General features: G+C 40.2%; 2 protein-coding genes across 4 annotated transcripts in view; both read right to left on the reverse strand.

Moving 5' to 3' along the window:
- Positions 1 to 17,066, reverse strand: part of LOC116424171 (UPF0489 protein C5orf22 homolog) — a 749,516-nt gene that overhangs the window by 673,750 nt on the left and 58,700 nt on the right. The window lies entirely within an intron of this gene.
- The window catches only part of LOC116433095 (UPF0489 protein C5orf22 homolog), a 476,138-nt gene that overhangs the window by 160,964 nt on the left and 298,108 nt on the right, over positions 1 to 17,066 (reverse strand). The gene's annotated exons all lie outside the window — the stretch shown is intronic.

A 17,066-nucleotide genomic window follows, 5' to 3' on the forward strand; every position in this document is an offset into this window, starting at 1 on the left:
AATTTAAAAGTAATGAGATTCAAAAGTTATTAACCATCGATATACAGGAATTCAAGAAAAATATGCTTAAAATTAACGATGGGGTCCTTCTTTCATCATAACATCATTTTTACATTTCCACCACCATTAACGTTCAACAACCAATGAAAACGCGAACAATGTAATAACAATGTAAAGAAAAATTTTGTCTGGTTTCAGTAAATATATTTTTTCACATTTAAATATACCATTTACCAGATACATTGTACAATTAAACAATACGACAAAACATACATATTTACAACTAGTTCGTAAAATTTTAATTAAATTGTTAAAATATCTTGTAAATTAATATATAACAATTTAATAAACAAAAAATATATCTTCCATTAACGGGCGTGCCATTTTTCAAATGTATTGTGTCTTTTTCTGGCGCAAAAGTGTGTAGAAATTTTCTACATTCGAATTTCATACGTGTTATCGAAGAGAATGCATCAATAACAATTATAAAACAACTGCATGCGTTGTCCCTTGCATTTACTTTATTCTTCGAACAATGAACGTTGCAAATGGTCAAACATTTTTAATTTCATATCTATTCTGATTTGCTCTCGTTGCTTTTTAATGGGTTTTAAGCGCGTGAAGTAAAAGTATGCGACTGCATATTCCTGAACCTGAATGAATGAACAATGTTATACGGAACTAAAAGAAAACAAAGCACTTCAGTATTAAATACTATGGATTAAATTATGAAAATGTTCAAAAAATTGTTACGAATGTTCGAGAAACAAGATTTTGAAAAGATAACTGCCATCAAAATAGGGGAAAAGATTAGACAGTATTTTTTAGGGCTCGCAAATAAGAAAACTTCTGTACAAGATAATCACCGTTTGTTTCTAGTTTACAAATTGAATATCACGACGGGATCATTGGATTTCCTACGGCGAATAGTTTCTCATAGACGGCTGTTTCCTAGTCACAGTTTGTGGTGGCTTCGTCCGCCGCACCCATGTCAGAGTTCAAACCGGTGAACAAATTGCCACGAGTAGCGGGAAGGCATTGCGGACAAGTATTGTCGGCAATTACGGGATTTAGGGCCAGCTTCCAATAATCCACGCACTCGGAGCCACTCGGAACCACTCGAGGCAATTGTCGGCGCTGGCTAACAGGGACGCGACAGGATACCCTGACCGCTTCGACACAGACCGATGCGATGTAACTAATTCCGTGGTTTGTATCGTTTTATCATATTCTAATTTTCGAATTTTATAAAATGTATATTGACATTCGAAAATGTTGGGTCACCCCATAAGTAACGCTGCTTTTTTCTGCTAATTTCTGCAACAAGAAATTAATATTTGTCCTTTTTTTTTTAATTGTTGATCTTTTTATTAATGTTTCAATGATATCATTTTCGAAAGACTTCTGTAGTTTTCTACTAAAAAATTCAGAACATATGATATTACTTACAGGATGATTTAATATTAATCACTTGTTGCAGGTAAAATTACTGTATGATTGAAAAAAAATCAATAAAGCTATAATCGATTAGAAGTGCGAACTGGAGCGTGGTTAATTATATTTTTTGAACTGGAGATATCGCAGGTAAATCAGAAAACATTTTTAAGCGTTCATGTACGTACCTTATGTAAACAAGGAAAGTTAAATAGAATATGATTTTTATAAACAAATTTGACTGTAGTGTTGTAATAATGTTTAATGTCGTTGATATGCATTTTACGTCATTCTACAATATTTAATTTGTTTCTTTTCAGCGCTGAATTCTTTTGATTAAATCAGTATTGTTTGTATTTTATGTTCACTCGTAATATTAATAACTAAAATGCTAATAGAACTTTAATAATACACAGGATCGCATAAATATAGAATTGGAAAATGAATAAAAAAAGGTTAAGCTTTTTATTTCGAGTAAAAAAATGAAAAATAAATTATATAAAATTCTGTGGTGCAATATTAAATAGCATATTTCGAAAATATTCATAATTTACAGCTCAGGCAGCCAATTTCAGTAAAACATTTCGTGCCCAGCGCGCAGAGTTTTAACATTGTTAAACGGGAGAAAATCATAAAACTGGTTCTCTCGTTATGAACAAGAAGCAAAGGTTAAAAATATTCTGAGCCGCATACGCAATGAACCGGACTGACTACAACTGGAGCAAAAATTAGACAACAGATTACAGTCTGATAAATTTTCAGACCCTCTCTTGTCTCGAGACAACATCGAGATAAGCTATTATCCCTTAAGGAGCTTGCTCCTGACCCCATTTTCATTCAAGTTCAATAAATCCGTAATGTAACGTAATAGGAAGAGATTACTGAACTCCCTCTCGTTACTGCTCCTTATCTCACAGGTCAGTCTTTAGTAATCACTGTTTCTACCAGTCACTTGACCCTTGAATATTAAAGTTGTTACGGTGTTCTGTTTACAGAGTCTTATTGAGACTCCGACCAGTCCTCCGGAACGTTTGAACAGCTGATAGTTAAACAGACATTGGTAGAAGGGGGAAGGGAAGAGAATTCTTGTTCCTCATTAAAGTGAATAGGTGGGGAACGCAAAAGAAATTTCACTGTTGTGAACGAACGAAATAATTCAATTGCATTTTCGGTTCAAGTGAAAGATAATTATATTCATGGTAAATTAATACGTAAGACAGTGTACATATTTACGCATACAAATTAAAAATTGAATGTATCTTTAAGTAATGTTTAGAGCATTTTATAATCTTAGATGTAACTATTAATCTAATTTTCTAATTATGCAAGCCAGACTATCGCGTTATTGATAAGAAAATATAATACTTGAAATGACAAAATATTTCTGTAAACCAAGAACAGGTAGTTCAACAAATATTTTATTCAAATATTATTTTACCTAATATACTGTACTAAATTCATTATACGAATATTCACAATTACATCTTTTACTTAAAATTGTTAAAAACAATATAACTCTATCAGTGTACAATCAAACATTCAAAATTTTAAAAACAGATATTTCCGTGAGCTACTATTCTAATACAGAAGAAATGTAATGAATTACCTCCAGCAATCCGAAAACATATATCATCGGTTACAATACCAACAATCTCCCACTCGTCGCAATACGAATAAAATATTTCCTACTTCTCGCAACAGCTCAAAATTCAAATCCTAAAAACGAAATTGAAATGGGATCGACACCATCGACCGCGAATTCTCCGGCGCAGGAACCGCAAAGCAAAGTTAACTGGAAAGCCGACCGAGGTCCGTCTTTGATCGGCAGCAAATTATCGAACCTCACCGAAAACGGCGTATTTCACCATTATCAGGATCTCGGTTCGACCTCCTGGCATCAGTGATATCACGAAGATGTACTGAGACACCTGAAACTTACGACGCGAGACAGTACACGTTAATGAGCACCGTTGAACGGTTTATCGTCAGGTCGGTGCTCGTTAGCCTTATCGGCGCGTCCTAATCGAGGAACCGGAGAAAAGTCCTAGTGGAATTCACGGGGCTCTCTCGATGGCCAGGAGACGATATGAAAACGTTGCCGAAGAGACGCTTCTGATGTTTCAGACAGCGTGCCGTAGGTCAGGCGACAGGATTAGCGGCGGGTCTCCCGGTCGCGCGTTACGACCGGCAGATCTTCGTCTTTCGTCCTCGATTCCACTTTACCAAGCTAGTCCACGGCCAAGTCAGCCACAGGCAAAGCCCATACACGCCTAGATACTAGCTAGATAAGTAATGCGCACCTTGTTAGGAATTTATTAAGTTTTCTTCTCTGCCGAAGCAGCGGGCACCGGTACACGTCCGGGATGGTACATGATCAGAGGGAATGGAAATGAATGGTCCATTTATACTTTTTAAGAGCGGTGGTGTATTAACTTTTAGCGGTCCGAAGTGCTCTTCGCTTCTATAACATGACGCTGTAATTATATATTCAAGAATACTTGGGAATCACTGAAATGGTACCTTTAAATGGTAAACTTGTGACACTACAAATAAATATAGAAGAAATGGTTAAAATAAGTTAATGTTGTAATAAAATCGAATGTCAAGTCTGATCCGACATAGGACGGCTAAGGGTTAAAACGGAGGGTTAGGGATCGGTGACCGATTTAAGTGACTTAGAAAGTGACAAAGATGAATGTATTCATTCCAAAATAATGTTCTATTCGGGACTAAAGAGAAGAATTGACGAGGATTAAAAGGTTCGCAGAGTCACATCCTCTAAATAGCTTCCTATGTGCCTGCTACGTAAAGCGCGTACCTTATGTCATTCGAGTATTAAATGTAAACTGAACTATAAACTCTGCTTAAGCCCAGGAGAAAGGATTGAAGGGTACACTTTAATTACACGTCACTTTGCGGGGAGGTGCGCGCGGCATTGCGCGGCTCATCAGACTCTGTCACAATTGAAACAAACAAAAAGTGGTTCCCTTGATCGCAGCAAGGAAAGGGGGAGGGGGCGAGGGAATTCCTGCTTCAGGAACAGTGCTTCGTGATTCCTTTATAAATGAAAGAGCTGGAACAAGAGCAAGAAGAAGAGGAAGAAATTGAAGAACAAGAGTACGGACAAGAGATCGGAAAAGACGAAGACTAGAATCAGGGACGAAGCCAAGGGAAAAGAGGAAGAGAGAAAGAGAGAGAGAAAGGGAGGAGGGAAGTAAGAGAGAGGCGCCCTTGAGAGGAATTCCGGGGTCGGTTCTGTGTGCGATCCAAGCGTGAAAGAAGAAAGAAGCCAGCGCAGAGAAGAGGGCATGATGAAAAGAGCGATGAAAGATTGTAGAGAGAAGCTGCTGGCTGGCGAGCTGACTGGTTGGCTGGCTGGCTGGGCTGGTCGGTGTAGGGTAGTATTGGTGGTGGTAGCGACATTGGTGGTAGTAGCTCAGAGGGAAAAAGAAGAGGGAAAGAGGTGGAGGTTGTGGAAGCAAGGGCGGTGGTGAAGGAGGAAGGGGTGGAGGAGACTGTACTAAGAAAAGCCGACACACGGGGTGGCTGGGAGCAGTGCAGATCAATGCCAGCCAGCCAGCCATCCAGCCATCCAGCCAGCCAGCCAGCCAGCCAGCCAGCCAGCCAGCCAGCCAGCCAGCCAGCCAGCCAGCCAGCCAGCCATCCAGCTAGCCAGCCAGCCAGCCAGCCAGCCAGCCAGCCAACCGACCCAACCCTTCCGAGTCTACTGCTCTTTAGTTCCCTAACCCTTTACCCCCTTTTTTCCACCCCGACTTCGGCGGACTCACCCGGAGATAAAACACGAACGGCTCCACAAGCTACCCCCGCCTATCCTTTCGGTCTCTATCCCCTAGCTTTCCTCTACCTCTTTCCCTGTCCTCTCTTCCACCCTCCTCCCTTCTCTTTCCCTATCACCCGTTCCCTCTTCCGCGAGCTCTCTTTCGTCCGTTCTGTCGTACCTATAGTCACCAACACCGATGAAAAATAATAGCTGTGGCTGTACCAAGGCGGAAGGGCGGCGAAGGGATGAGGGAGGAGATGCATTGGTGTAAACGCACTCGAGACGGAATTGCTCTGCAGCCTCTGCCTTCCCTTTGACGCTTCGAATGCCGTGCATTTCAACGAGTTGCCTTCCTCCCGATTTGTTCCAGGGAAACGATTTTTTCGGGGCAACGACACCCTACATATCCTGCTGCGATAGCGGATATCCCTTTGCCTGGGACAATGTTCTCCCGCGAAATTGACGGGGCATCTTTAGAAAATCGTGCGTCAAAGTAATCGCGTGCGTAAGAATTTCTGACGTTTCTACCGTGACATCTATTCGAAACTGAGGAAACGTACGTTCGAAAAATTAGGGATACTTCTTCTTCTTCTTCTTCTTCGCGGAAGAAGGTAACGGGAAAAGGGGAATACGCTTGCCAAAAATTCTGCAATCTCTGCCAACCATTTAACGTGGTCTTAAAAAGGACCCAAAAGTTTTACAACAATAGCAATGGAGAGTCGTTTGGTTGCCAGTAAAGGGCGTCAGTTTCAGAGTTCTTCACTTACAGCCTGATCTTCCCTGTAAGAAGGATGAACACTGTCGAGAGGGCCAGCAACAGTGAGGGAACGCTGGGATGAAATGCCTCTCGCAATCTGCCAAGAGTTACTTTCATGTTTCTACAGAGTGGCGGTGGCGCGGTCGCATATAAAACAAATTAATCTCGTTAGGTGGAGCGTCTACCTTCGACCTTCTGCCTTTCAGAAGCACCCCTGCCCGTTCCAGCGGCTCCCTTCCTCAACTATTTCACGGTGAATCCAGCGACTTTGCTCCTCTTTTATCTTAATTCGTCGTCTAAATGAGAACGAAGTCGCGGTTACCGCGGTTCCAGGGGAAAGAGGACTTCTTGAATCGGTCCGACTTTAAAAATCCTGTTCACTGGCCAACTCACTGGTCGGGTTTCACTTTTCTCCATCACCTTTTTCCCCTTTTTTTCCGCTTCCACGAAGAGGTACTTCTCGCTTAAGTCGACATCCCGAGTTCTTGGACCAACGCCCTACCTATACAGAACTGTATTCTCGATACAATTAAGAAACAACCCCTACGTGAAGTTACCGTTTCTTTTATTGTATAATCAAGTTTTAATTGCAATACTATTCTGCATACATAATAAAAATATGATTAGACCTTCACATTTTTCCGTCGTTTAGGACTGTATTTTCAAATTTGTTCGAATCTATTTCGAACCAAAACAGCATACATGTATCTAATAAACAGTAATACTGAATACGGTAATAATTAAAACATTACGAGCATTGCACTCAACTGAATCGTAATACCGGATAATTTTTTATTACATTCCGTACTAAATACCATACCCTCACATTTCTTCCCGATTTCTCTCACCCCAACGCCGACGCACCACCATTTCATCAGCAAAAACAATTCCACATACTTTCAAAAACCCGAAAAAATTCCTAGCATCCAATACCATTTCGACTAACATCTCACAATTACAACATCTCAACCAAACATTCCTTCCTCAAACTATGCAGCATACATTACACGATACTATCTCCAATTAACCAACACAATATCCATTGTCCAGCACAGAAGACGCAAACCGCCCGGAATTCCTCCCGACGATCGACCGATCCACACAGCGCGCAGAAAAATGCTACACGTCGAGCTACAAAACGGGACGTGCAAAATGACCTAATTCAATTTCGCGGAGGCAAGGAAACCGATCGGCGTGTAGGACATCGGACGTCAGAGGCGGACGTCTCTCCCATGTTTCATCTCGGCGTGTAAATGAGAAAAAAAAAAGGTAAGGAAACCGGCGGCAAGGGGACAGCGGAGGAGGGCACGAAATGAAAAACTTGGAAACGCCGGGGAGAGCTCGGTGGGCGGGGAATGTCCGCGCTGCGGAAAGAAACTGCGAGGAAAGCACACACGACATCTCGGGGCGCGCGTGAAAGGGTGCGTGGCGTTCGGACGAGGGGCCGGGGGTGTGCGTGGCCGTGTCTGTGTCCCGCGAGGGTGGAATCCCGAGCGCATGCGCGTACGTGGCCGTCAATACGGCTGCCGCACAGTGCACACGCTACCCTTTCTCTGTCCTTTGTCACACGTACAGGCGTGCGGCGCACGGCGCACACGCCTCGGCCTGGCCGTCCACGTGTACGCACACAGGTGAGCGACCCGTATGTGCGCGCACGTGTTTCCGACGAAAAGAAAATACGGCCCGGGCTTTTACGGTGCTTCAAGGCGAGCGATTTTACTGTTCGAGTAAATAGGAGACTCGACACGCGCGCGCGCTAGCGCGAGTGTAAAGAGCGACCGACACGAAAAATTCGAAACGAGCGGCGGCGTTTGAGTGTTAAATGACGATAATTAATTAGACGTTGCGCGAACGCGGCGAGCCGCGGCTCTTATCGCGTGGCATTCCTCGCAGAAATTTCGTAATTAAATAGTTTGATTGGGACGGATTCGCGGCTCGCGAGCGCGGCTCGCGAGCGCGGCAAGGGCGCGACGTAATTTAGATTAGTATCGGGAACACGTGAGCTTGTTAATGCGATCGCGAGCTACGATCGCTTTCCGCGATAATTAACGATATTCCGTTTTAATATCGGCCGTGCTGGGTGCACGGGCGTATTTTACGGACGCGTACGCGGCCGAATGCGCGTTGATGACATCGAGTGTTTCGTTGTAGAAGCGTGGATGTTGATCGGGATTAAATCGGGAAAAATTTGGAATCGTAGGAAATGAGGGACCTGGTAGGGTTGCGAGGTTTTCGAACGGCGTTTAATTTATTATTGGGATGTGTTTAATGTTGATCGACGGTGGTTGGTTTATTTTAATATATAGAGTTTGACGGAGGAAAGACAAAAGTTAAAAAGGTATGCATGGATGTATTGTCATTTGTTCGTCTAGCAATTTCACCATTGGAACCGTCTGTGTATTTTTGGATGCTGGCGCGAGTAGGGATGTTCCGATATCAAAATATCGATACTTTTACTTATCGAACAAAAGTATCGATACCCACTTGTATCAGATCAAAGAGTGTTTTATTTTCAATCTACTCAAAAAAAAAAAGAAAAAGAAAGGTAATAAGTCATAAAGCAGAAAACTATGAGTAATACCAGTGTTTCTAGTGATTAAATCAAATTGGATACTAAAAGTATTCAGTATGGGATTGAAAGTATCGATACAGAAGTACTCAGTATTGAATTAAAAGTATCAATACCGGAAATACTCGGTACGGAATTAAAAGTATCGATACCGGAAATACTCATTATCGAATTATTACAGTATGAATACCGGAAATTCTCAATATTAAGTTAAAAGTATCGATACCAAGAATAGTCAGTCTCCATTAAACATACCGATACCATGCTCGGTATTTGGTTCGGTACACCCCCAGTCGTTAGTCGCGAGTACCGTTGGAAAACTCAGGCTCCGCAGATATGGGACACCGGCTATGCACTGAAGTAGGCAGACGTTCCGGAGGTTCGCGGCTCATTCGGCCGTGTGCGTGCACACGCGTGCCCCGTCACCAACACCCTCGTCAAGTGCTCGAGTAGTTCACCGCCGGTGAAACGCGCCGACCACGGTCATTTACGAGGCGGTCCACAGCTAGGTAATTCGAGCCATTGCGCAGACCCGTGGAAACTGTTCGGATGCTTCGGAGTTAGTTGTGCGAGACGGGACGCGAATTGTTCCGTTCCCAGCTCCGGCCACTGTCACTGCCAAGGTCAAGTGGATCGAAGAAATTCGTTCCCGAGCGTAATGAACGGGCCAGTGCAGCTGGTACTGCCGCCGAATACGTTATGCAAAACGGTTTTAATATGGCTTCGCATCGGCATGAATTATTGATTTAATTGGGAGCTGGCCGGGCTTGCGGCGGACTCAGGTGTAACGTGGAAACGTAACAGGACGGTAATGAATATCGTAGTTAACGCGGCACAGACGAGATTTTAATGATTCGACGAACTATAATAATGGATTGGCAAATATTGTTAAATATTCATAAGACTAGCAGGTTAATGAATGAATATCCGCATAATTAGTGGTATTCTGAGAGCAGTGATTTTGTATAAATATCTAATAACTGAATGGACATTATCGAAAGCTGCTAACTAGCGACTAAAGTCGCATTAGCATGGCAATAAACATGCATCGATAAATATTTTTATGAGAGTATGTGTTGTTTCAGATATGTAGCTAGTTAAATTCTGCACACTGTTATTAACATAGTATTGTTGAAATTTAAAAATAGTCTGTCCTTCCTAAATGCTACTTATTCTTTTCTACATTTTCCTCTACTACGACAATCACAAAATTTGATATATACCTGATTGGTCTTCAGTTATTCCGTTTATTAATTGCCAAAAGTATCCTTCAGAAATTCTATACACTTAAAAAATAATACCAAAGATATTATACAATGCATACTAAATACATAGCGTACCATATAAAACCTATCAAAAACACAGATAAATAACAGTATAACAAATTCTTTTTATAGCAACAGTGTCATACTTCAAACACAGTTCTTCCGCGCAAAAAAAAATGATATTGTCGCATTGATTCTTCTTCGAGCAGTTCTACAAAATAAATGCGCCGAACGATTTATCAAGATGCCAGGACCCACGCATTATTTCGAAGGAGCATCTACATATTTGAAATCACAACACGCTAATCCGTCATCATCCGATAAGTCAACTTATTTTATCATTAGGGGCGGGCCGAGCCAGCATTTCATTTGTGATCATTTTAAATGCACGCTTCGTCGCTTAACGTCAACTCCCCAAACGATTTGTGCCGACCCTAAACAGTTAAACGATCAACGCGAGGAAACCACTCGGTGCTCGATGAATCGGAACCTTCGTTGCATCCGCATGACGTATGCTTGGTGAGCGTGAAAATACGTGCGCGTCAGTACGCGCGCACGCGTCGAGTGCATCGGACGCACCGCGCCGGCCTCCCTTTAATGAGGGAAAAGAAAAAGACACGTCGTGTTTCGAACCGTCGAACGCAGTAATTGCTCCTGAAAACAATTAGTCCGGCTCCCCAATTTATTTTCGAAATTCTCATTTCTACGCCGCGCCGCTGGCAGTCGTCCTTGTCGCGCGGCAGCGCGCCCTGACATTATTTAAATTCAACGAATATCATATGCAATTTGAATACTAATTAGGAAAATATAAAGTGTTCCGATTATTTTAGATATTTCCGTTCCCGTGGGACGGTAATGTTTCAATTTCAATGTTTTCGCAAGAACAAGACTTCAATGGGTGGAAAACGTTTTACGATGGAATTGCTCGAGTTCACGTTGCGTCTCTTTAATCTCGATCATCGGTATTTCAGAGTATGATGTACTGATTTATAATTTTGTATTTGAATACATTGAATTAATGGTTCTGATAGTAACAGTTCGAAGAAGGATAAGAGTTTTAATGTTTTTCGTCAGTGTTTGTGATGCACTAGTTTATACCTGTTAATTTTTTTAACAGATAGAATTAATCTAGAATCGAATTAATATAATGTTAATTAACAATAACGATGAATAAAATTCCTTTATTTTAAAACTGAGTTAAGTTTAGCCTACTATGTTACATTCTTACAAAACTTTCAAATAATCTCAGAAGGTGTATGTACATATATATAAGATATATGAATAGAAAAGCATTGAATGATTTTGTTACATAGTGAGGAAAATATTGTTTTCTTCATCTTACATATTTTGTCAGATTATATAATACAAATGACAGGTAAACCATTGAGTAAAGAAGATTGATTAATGCAAATCCTCGTCGAGAAATTTCGCCACTATAGACACGAAAGGTTCGTAAGGAATACTCGTTTCCTTCCTTGTTCCTTCGTTTGCTCTTATACTCCGTAAGCGCGAGTAAATCCCACCAAGCATGAAACAATAGCTGGTAGGTGTATTTTTATTTGTATATTGCTGTAGGATCCAGTGCAGCTGTGCGAATTTCGTCGTGTGTTGACGCAGTAGATAAGCGGCGAATAATGCACAGTAAAAGTAACACAATCGTTTGAGAATGAAAATTGAAAGTATAGAATAAGCTTTTTTTTTGTATTTTTGTTAGACGTAAATATAGATAGGTTTCAATGAAAAATAAGAAAAATTCTAATCGATCTGCATTCGAATACAAATTAAAGGGGAAGAACATATTTGACGTGCTTATAACAAAATAGACAGATGTATTTGAATAAAATATTATAGATATAAGTAGATTTTGGATAAACTACTCAATTCAATACCAGTACACGTACTATTGTCACTTTTATTTAGATATTTAAAAATCTTTAAATATTCCCTGATATTAATTACATAATTTACCATAATTATTACACCTAAACATTATTTTGATTAAAATGTTACTATTCACGCAAAACTATTCTCAGTGCTGTTTAACCAGTTTTTAATAGTAAAGTCCGTGAAAAAATCACAAATCATTCGACAAAAGTCTATTACCAATATATGTAACATTTAGTAGACTGTTTTACCGTTGCAAGTTCAGTATAATGTATCACACACGTCATTATTTTATTAATGTGCACTTAGGTACCAATACTAATCCTTTCGAAAAATAATTTATTAGACTTGCCATATCCTTATACGCCATGAACATATAATAATCAAAGTGGAGCCATTAATACAGCAATATATCTAGTATTTGAAAACTATCCTTTCTGAAATCCAGCGATGATTTTTTGAACTATGAATTACTAGTTCCAAGACTTGACTTGTACACGAGGAAAACAAAACTACGAGGAGAAAGTAGAAGGGAAGAGCGAGGACGAGTGTAAGAGAAAAACAGATGAGAGTGAGAAAGAGAGAGAGAAAGAGAAAGAGAGAGAGAGAGAGAGAGAGAGAGAGAGTGGGAGGGTGAAAGAAAAGCAAAACGGGTGAAACGGAGAGAGATGGCGCAACCGGGAACTTTTTAAGCAAATTAATCAATATCAACGAGAACGGAAGTTTACACGAACTACGCCGGAAAAAAGATTCTGCTAGGGAAGATCCGGGCGCACCTCGCTAATTTCTTTAAAGTAGTTTAGCAATTTATTATTTTCCTATTTTCCGCGAACTTCCACGGCACGTGCACACGAAAACTTACATTCTTATTTTGTTCGACTTTTCTATTTCCTTGTCCGACAGCGATAGAAAATCTGTTTTCGTCACGGCAATGAAAATAGCCATAAAATCTCCGATATCAATTTCAAATCCAACGAATTGTACGAAAACTGTTTAAACGTGACAAAACCTGTTACGTTAGTTGGGTAAAATAAACTCGTTAATATATCTTATTTATATACAAATTAATATCTTATCTGACTGTGAAAAACTATGGAGATCTAATTGTTTAACGCATATATAGCTTGATGACGAATATTTATTACTTTACAGAGAACGATCAGAAGTATATATATGATTCTTATGGTTTTTTAAATATAAATAAAGTAAACAAAATTTTGTCAGAGATATTCTTTTGAAAAAAAATACGTAAAATATATGTGCTTCGTTAAAATTTACGTTGTTCTTATATAAAGTACAGCATTTCCATATATTTTGTCGACAAATGACTACAAGATATGTATTGAATAGTTGATTATTTTGGTTTATTGTGTACAGTCTTCGAAATATATAATTTTCAATAATAATATTCAATCTTACACTGAAATTGTAATCGCGAACAGTGCGGAGGATGAACGTGTTACGTTACAAATATAAAGTTTCAAGTAAACTGAGACTAAAGTTGTTCTAACCCACGTAACTTCCGTTCAATAAGTCCTTCGTTCCCTTTGTATTTCTATATTCTGTAATAGGATAAAGTGAAATTGGAAATTCCATGAAAGTAAAAAAACTAAAATTTGTTCAAAAACGTTTCATAAAATTGTCAACCTTTTTATCTTTTAATTAAAATCAAACGGATTAATTTTCCGTGAGCACTATTTACATTATTTTGGAATACCTTCAAGAAAACTTCTAATATCAAATTAATGAACATTAAACCAAAATGAACGAAAACAGAGGAAACAATACATCAGAACTTTTATTGCATTATTTTTTGCACATCGTTAAAGACAGACGTCATGCGAAACAACAATTTTTCAATCTTTCCAATGCGAATTATTAAATAGCACACTCAACGAATCTCAATATTTCGAGCGCAAAAGAATTTGTATTCGTATAAATTACTATTTTTAATAATATAAAATAAAAATCTATTTTCGTCGTCGAAGATAATTTCCTACATAACATCTACCCAATTAAAATAAATTATTCCTGTTTTTGATATTTCTTATACAACAAAAACTACGCATTTTACTTCACATTCATATCATACACCCAAGAAGCTTCTTCATCACTCGAACGGTGAAGCAATTGATAAACGAAGAATCCGGCAACTCCCTTCGAATCCCTTCAAAGCATGTTGCTGGCTCGAGCGGCACACCCAAAAGGAAGGAACCCCGTCGATTCAAAGTTCGCAAGTTCGGCGGTGCCAAGACCCAGGCGAAATTTCGGGCGGTCCCTAGCCCTCGGACTTTCGTAGTCCCACGGCCCAGAAACTTCCATTCCAAAGGAGTTTTTCCCCGCTAACGACCGGCGATGTTTGAGCGCGGTAAAAGCCAACGGGAACGCGCAGACGAGGCAAGTTTTGGCTAACAAGGGACTCTCTGAAAGAGTAGGCACCGGATAGGTATGTAAATCTCGTTTCACCGAGGTCGCGCTGCCTCAACCTCTTCCTTTTTCTCTCTGCCTCTCCACCTCCTTCCAGCCGAGTCAGTCCACCCCTGAGTCAGGTTCTTTCGCGGCCCACGCCGGCAGGGGTGGATTTTAACCCTTTTTCCAGCTATCGATTTTCAGCTCGAGACAGATGAGAGCGGGTTTGCTCGGTGTGCCTTCGGCCACTCGGCATCCACACTCGACTCCACTCGACTACTTCAACGCCGAGACTCTACCTGGCCACTTGTATCCTCGCTTCTTTTCTTCCCCTTCCATTTCGTCACTCCCCCTCCCCCCAGCCCCTACCAGCAACCCCGTGACGCCAGCCGGCTCGAGGGCTCACCCCCAGGTGAAACGGCGACTTTATATTCGCGATAACGATCGTCTTTGATTGGACCACTCGAACACCACAGAAACGCTTGTCCACGTGAACTTAACGGTCCCTGTCGACGTTCTATCATTCGGAGGAATGTTTTCGCTCTTTGTAGCTGACGGCGAGGGGGCGGCCGAGAAGTTTCTGATGAATGCGATAGGAACTTTTCGGCGAAGCTGAGGTTACTTCGTGTACCGCTCGCGCCGTTCTGAATTACCGCACAACGCGCTCTTAAATTTTCGAAGTATCATCGAGTTTATTTGCGACCTTTTATTCGCTTTTCTTTCTGCTGATCGAGGAAAATGCGGATAGAGGGGCCTTGCCAAGGGGTTTAAACGAGAGTTACTTTTATTGCGATCTTTGACAAAATGATAATAATTGATTTCTTGTGAAATGAATTAATGTGACATGTATATTAGAAGTTATTTCAGGATATTGTCTTAGAAATTTTGTTGCAAGAGGTGATTATTATTAATATGATGGCAAAACACCGCACATATGTTTTTTTCTTGTTCTGTGACCGTGTATAATACAATTTACGCACAATTATGTTTGTGAGATAAACAGTGTATCTATTCTTGGCAAAATAAAAGTGCACAACAACGTTATAGGACGCTTCAGTATTTAACAATGCATAATAAGAAGTATTTGCAGGTCTAGGGATTTCGTAAATAAGTAGTTGATTCCATACGCACGAAAACTAAAGTATTTGATAGACACTAAATATTTCAGAATTCATGAACTTTTACATTATTTTTACTGAATTTTCGGAATATTTAGAATTTGTATGCATGACACTTAGTATTTACTAAACATTTACCATTTAGTGCTAGTAAAAGATCACGCATAAGAAATCTAACCACTCCTACTTCATTTTGAAACTTTCACTTCTACTTGATTTTCTCTATGCAAATTCAAATGTTCAACAATACAATTAGGAAAACAGAATCACGATAGAAAATAGTTTTTCCCAATGAACGCAATGAAAATCACTGTTTCGAAAATCTCACACATTTCTTCACCTTGTATTCATTCTGTGCAATTCTACACTTTCAAATTTCCCATGGACGTATAAAGATCTACAGTCTACTTATAAAAATTTACATTCTTTTACCCCCAAAACCCATTGTGCGTGGAAGTAAGAAGCAATTCGTGCGCTGGTTAGCATCACTTCCCGCCACGTTCAAATTTTCTCTTCCATCGCAGCTACGAGTGCCACCCACTCCGTATCCCCCATCGAAGGTTTATCTTTCAGCGATGGAACGTCGCTTCGGTTGGCTGTGCCAGCTTGTACGGCGAAGTGCCGTGGTGCTAGGGGGATTTGATTGATTGCCAGGGTGGAGTCTAACACACGAGGGTGGCTGACTTGCGCAGATTACACACGTACGACTTCCCCGACCGAGCACTAAGATTCCGCGAAGAAAAAGGAGGTCGCTTCTCCTCCGCACTCGTTCGGCTTCGCGGAATGGTTTCCTCGAGAAGACACTAGCCAGATACCATTTACAGCTTCAACGATGTGTAAAGACACTGCGCAGGTGGAAATTTATGGGGTCACTGTTGCGTTTACGTTCATAACGTGAAAAAAATGTCGAGAACATTTTATGCATTATCTACGACATAAATGAATGTGCAATTCGTGAACGTGATAACGAAACGAGAATTATTTAACTGTTATGTGAGCAATTGAAATGTTCGTGTATTTTTCTTTATTTATCTGATTTTAGTAGTTTTTCTTATTTGCTTTCGGTTTAAATTGGTTATTTTTGGAAAATAGTGTCCCACTATAGGGCGTTCTTCTGTAGCCTCCTATTCAATTTATTAATATTCAAATTAAACATTTTCTATTCAATGTAGATTCGTATTTAAATAATTGCGTGGAAATGGAGGAATACCACACCTATGTAAATACTGTTTTCTAAGCCATCAAGTTTTCCGAGAAGTATAGACACCCTAGTTTTATTGAAAACCGACAGTACCTTGATTTCTCATTTATAATCTGTTATTCCAGTTAACATTAGAATCATAACCGATTTTCAAATATATTTGGTACCCTTTAAAAAATCCATATTACACATTCTCAAATACTGATCACAACACACTACCTACAACCACTACGAACTAACCAAACTACGAATCCTAATGTAAATTCAAAATTTCAAAATCACAAATCGAAAAATAAAATTCCGATTAAAGATAGTCTCTTCCAATATTATAAAGAATGCACTACACTTCAAATATTTCGTATACTTCTCTGTATTATCTGTGAACTTTTGCACCCCGAAATCTACCACAATATTAATCCCATAACAATAAGCGCATAAAAATCCGCAATCCGGTAACGACAAATACGGCCGCCACCGAAATGCTTCCGTCTGACCCCGCACGTTCACCAACATGGACGCCACCGTCGAAAAGCCGACATACCAGTAAGTAAAAGGTACAGGAAACCATATAAGTTTTATGGTAGACGTACCGTGGCAAGTGTATGCGCGCCTGAACCCGCACACATGGGCCATGTACACAGAGGGTGC

Source organism: Nomia melanderi, chromosome 7, assembly GCF_051020985.1.
Source record: "Nomia melanderi isolate GNS246 chromosome 7, iyNomMela1, whole genome shotgun sequence".
Taxonomy (NCBI): domain Eukaryota; kingdom Metazoa; phylum Arthropoda; class Insecta; order Hymenoptera; family Halictidae; genus Nomia; species Nomia melanderi.